The following is a 4632-nucleotide window of genomic DNA, read 5'->3' as shown; positions in this document are numbered from 1 at the left end:
AACAGCAGTACCCTGCCCCCCACCCCTTGCTGGTGCCCCTCACTTCTGACCCTGAGTCCCCTGCCACTGCCAGTGCCCTGAACACCCAACCCAGTCACCCGTCCTGTCCCCCGTGCCCCTCACTTCTGACCTGTGCCCCAACCCTGCCAGTGCCCCTCACTCCTGACCTGCAGCCCCCTGCCCTGCCCCCCAGCCCTGCCAGTGCCCCTCACTTCCGACCTGCAGCCCCCTGCCCTGCCCTCCATTCTTGTGGATGCCCCTCACTCCCGACCCACAGCCTTTGCCTCCCCCAGCCCTGCTGCCCAAGCAGCTTCCTCATTGCACATGCCTGCATGTGCGCGCGCTCTCTCTCTCTCTCTCTCTCTCTCATTGGTTTGGCGGAGCTCTCACAGGGAGCACATAACCCCTGACAGCCAATCAACTTGCCCACTGTTCCCAGCCCCAAGCACCCAGCCTGGGAGAGCAGAAAACCCAGACATTTGCTCTTATTTTAAAAACCCACCCAGATGCAGCACAGGGGTCCAAAAAAAAGGACATGTCTGGGAAAACCTGGGTGTATGGTAACCCAATTGAAGTACATTCTCTAAGTTATCCCTTACATTTTTTAAATTCAAGTTTTTGAATCAGACCTATCATTGTATGGAGGAGGTAGGGGCACAACCCTTCTCAGCTCCTTCCCATCACTTCCACAGGAGCAGCTTTTATGTAAGCCAAAGTGCTCTGAGAAGTAGCCTCTCTATTGCAGTTTCACAAAATTCCTCTGCTTGACTTCTGCTACATCAGAGGAAGAAGGAGAGAGTAGTTGTATAGGTAACTAAGATTGTCCATAGACATGTTGTTGGAATGTACTCCAAAAAAGAAAATGGATATTAACACTTCTTCTTGCCTTGCCATTGGGAACAAGTATATTCCCCTATCAGAATGTGAAAGCTCCAGGGAGAGCAGGATACAAACTTGACTGGTACTGCCTGAGTGTAACAGAAAACCTGTTAAAGTAAAGAGAAGAAACTACAATCGTCATCTAATCACAAGTCCTTCGTTAGTGTGAAATGGGTCTGGTTCCAGTTTGTACACAGACTGGGTATGGCCCATGAGGGAGCATATGCCAGTTTAGGTGAGCCAGACCTCAGTGTACTCTGACCTCTTCTCATGTATAGCATGCCTCAGGACTGTAGTTTTCAACCTTTTTAGACTCAAAGCGCCCCTCATTAGCCTCAAAAATACCTTGCTGGAATGAAGGCACCTCTTGTAGCTTTCACTCGTCTTTTCACTATAGAAAAATAATAGAATCATTTCTCCCACTGCAAAGAACTCAGGAAAATCAAAAGTCAGAAATGTTTTTGATGCTATGAATGATCTGTTTATCTTGTGAATCATGTGCAGATGTATGAAGGCCTAACAGTGCCAATTTTGTGCAGTACCCTTAAAAGAATCTCACAGTACTCCAGTGTCTCATGGCACCCTCCTTGAGAATCACTGCCTTAGGGGATCTTTACTTGAACATCTAGAATCACTATTCAGTTTTGGAAATCTTGACCTGAATTTTCTTTGGATTCAGGCATGTTATCTCTCAGAGAAAATAATTTTCATTATAATTTTAAGATCTTCGTAAGAATCTGTATCTTACTTCTGCTTTACCTTTAGTATTAAATAAGTATATATACTGCTTTTTCTCAGTCTTCTGTAACACAAGAACAGAACAGATGTCATACTACAGAACAGTCATGAGGTTAAGTTTCACACCATAGAAGAACACAAAGCCTCCTTGTAAATCCTAACATGAATTGTATGTGTGAGAACAAAAGAACAGATATAAGCAAATGAATCTCTAATGCTATAAATGCTTTTCTTTTCAAGCAGAAGATGCCCATCTGCTTGCAAGAATAATATACTTGAAATACACACACATGCGCACACACACACCCTTTATAGATTTCTTTGTCACCCCTATTGTTCCGCTCCTGTGTTACAGCTGTGTTTGCATGTACATATTATGGCTATGCTCTCCTCTGCAGTTACCTTTTTACTTCAATTTAAGGCTATTGTGAGGGAAGAAGTTTCATGTTACAAAATTATCATTATTTTCAATGTTCCTCTGATACCGGTTCTAATGCTCTAGTTTCCTCTTTTCTTTAGAGATGATAATCTTCCAAAGATGTTTGCATAAGAACTTCATTTGTCTTTTTGCATGATAATTAGTGCTAAATTCTTGGTACTCTTCAATTTAATAAGTTTGTGTGCATCTCGCTGCATGTGTTATGGGAAGGCAGGTGCTTTCTTGGATCGTAATTTAACTAGGCAACCACATCATTTCTGACTTGATTCTAATGATACTCTGGGGGAGAGTTATTTTTAAATCTTTACATTTATTATAAGTTCTTTCTCATCTATATCCCTGTAAATCCTTTAATAATGTATAGGTCTTAATCTGTGTTTGAAGAATACAGTTCATCACATTAGCAGAGTTATTGCTTATGTATCTATTTAAAGGTGTTTCTGAATACTCACAGCTCAATTTGCCTGACATCTCAAATTGGCAACAAGTATGCATATTTTATCTGCTGCGGTGATGTGGAAGTAACGATGAAATATGGGTTTACAAATATACGACCAGTTTGACTTAAGGTTAAATAATTCCTGTTGGTGCTACTCTGTATGGCAGTCAAATGAAAAGGTATTCTCTTAAGTGCACTTTTCATTGGAATAGTGGTCGTCTACTAAGGTCATGAAACTGGATGCACAATTTCTCTTTGTAATATACATGTTATATAGTAAGTGTTTATTACAGATTTTGTAATAAGTGATATGCAGGCTGCAGGTCCAAGAGTACTAATAATTACTGGGGGGGGTTATTCACAAGGTTCTGTATGCTCACTGATTCAGGAGAAACTCATGTGCTGAAAACTGAAGTTGAAGTATGTCAAGTCCCACTCAGATACCCCATTCAACTCTAAAGCCTGGGTCTTAAGAACAGTTTTAGGTTAACTGGGAGCATCTTAACCAAAGATTCCTTAAGAAAGGTTCTAGAGGAAATAATTTGAAATACATAGTCCTGTATTTTAGGAGAAATGCTCTTGGCCAGCAATTGGACCCACCTAGAAAGAAATTGGTTTAGTGAGTTACCATACTAACATTTTTACATCTATTCATTTTGGACTGTATGGCTGCTTACAGAAGTGGAAAAAAACAAAACAGTGCTTTACTTTCAGCTTGGTGCGCCCCTGCCCTGAGCACAGCACATGCCCAGAAGAGGCATCACATTACAGTAAAATCCCTGTTATCTGGCATTCTGCTAGCCAAAATATTCTTATTAACTGGCATTGTGCCACCCTGCGCCGCCATGTGCAAGCCACATGCAGCCATCCTGCGCCACTGCCACCATTCACCATCCTGCACTGCCACTGTGTGCAAGCTCCCCTTCCCCACCACTCTAGTATTTTTAGATATCCAGAATTCTAATATTATAAAAGACTAAGCCTGTCTGTCTGTAACACTTTATTCGCACTCTGATTGGCTTACGGAAACAGCCAGTCAGAGTGCTCCAAGTGTGGGGGAGCACCACCATGATTCTGAAGCCACACCGAGGACTGGACAAAGGGTGGGGGAACTGCTGCCCTTGGCTCCACCACCCTGCTCCCTGCAAGAGGCAGAACAGCAGCAGCATGGGGCATTAGGTGGCAGCACTCCATCCCAGCCCCCTCCCTCCGCCCCCCATCATTCTTGATGGGCAGTTGGCTAGTTTTTACATAACCAGCACCCGGCATTCCCCACTCATGCTGGATAACAGAGATTTTACTGTAGTTTGACTTGGCCCAGTGTCTGTATAGGTTGGGCACTTCAGTAGAGTTTTTTGGTGCTTTTCTCTAATTGTTGACTGAATCAGCTATTAGAGAAAAGCACCAAAAAGCCCCACCGAAGCACCCAATCTTTACAGGTGCTGGGGAGCCGGGTCAAAGTAATGCGCTTCCTCTTCCAGAAAAGCGCTGCTTTTTTTCTACGTCTGTCAGCAGCCTGTCTGACTTTCTTGAGTTGGGCTGTGAAAGGCTATTGTTATCTAGATGCTGTGGCAGTGTTCTTTGGTTGCTTCAAAAAATTGTACAACAGGTATCCTCAAATGACTTGCAGCCAAGAAGGTCTAGTTAGTTTTGTTTGTTAATTGTAGATTGTTAATCAATGTCATGTTTTTGTCCTTATGCAATAATTTGTTGCAGCAGGATTTGTTACAAATACTGCTGGGGAAGGTTTAGGTCACTATTTTCATGGAAATACGTTTTTAAAAAAGTCTATATGAATTAATATTGGGTTGTACAAAACTTCCTAGAGTTTTTTTTTTTTTGTTTTTTTTTTAAGTGAACTGAGGTTGAATTCAGGCCACCTGATATTTAATGTTTTATTTTAAAAGGCAAATTGGGAGTATTACTTTAAAAAGTAATGGAAAATGAAACTCAAAGGGCATTTCAAAGAGAGAATTCGGCGGAATAGATTCATAGATTCATAGATTAAGGGTCGGAAGGGACCTAGTAGATCTTCTAGCCCGACCCCCCGCCAGGGCGGGAGAACAACAAAAAACCCCAAAAAGAGAAACGGGACTCAAACGAGTCCAGCCAGGTAGGCATCCAGCCTCTTCTTAAA

The 4632-nt window shown here is 42.5% G+C and overlaps 1 protein-coding gene across 1 annotated transcript in view; it reads left to right on the top strand.

The window, feature by feature from the left end:
- ZNF143 (zinc finger protein 143) overlaps window positions 1-4632 on the top strand; it is an 85764-nt gene that overhangs the window by 54647 nt on the left and 26485 nt on the right. The gene's annotated exons all lie outside the window — the stretch shown is intronic.

Source organism: Gavialis gangeticus, unplaced genomic scaffold (assembly GCF_001723915.1).
Source record: "Gavialis gangeticus isolate Ggan-Ray unplaced genomic scaffold, GavGan_comp1, whole genome shotgun sequence".
NCBI classification, from domain to species: domain Eukaryota; kingdom Metazoa; phylum Chordata; order Crocodylia; family Gavialidae; genus Gavialis; species Gavialis gangeticus.
The sequence above is the reverse complement of the archived record's forward strand: the minus strand, read 5'-3'. Positions and strand labels throughout refer to the sequence as shown.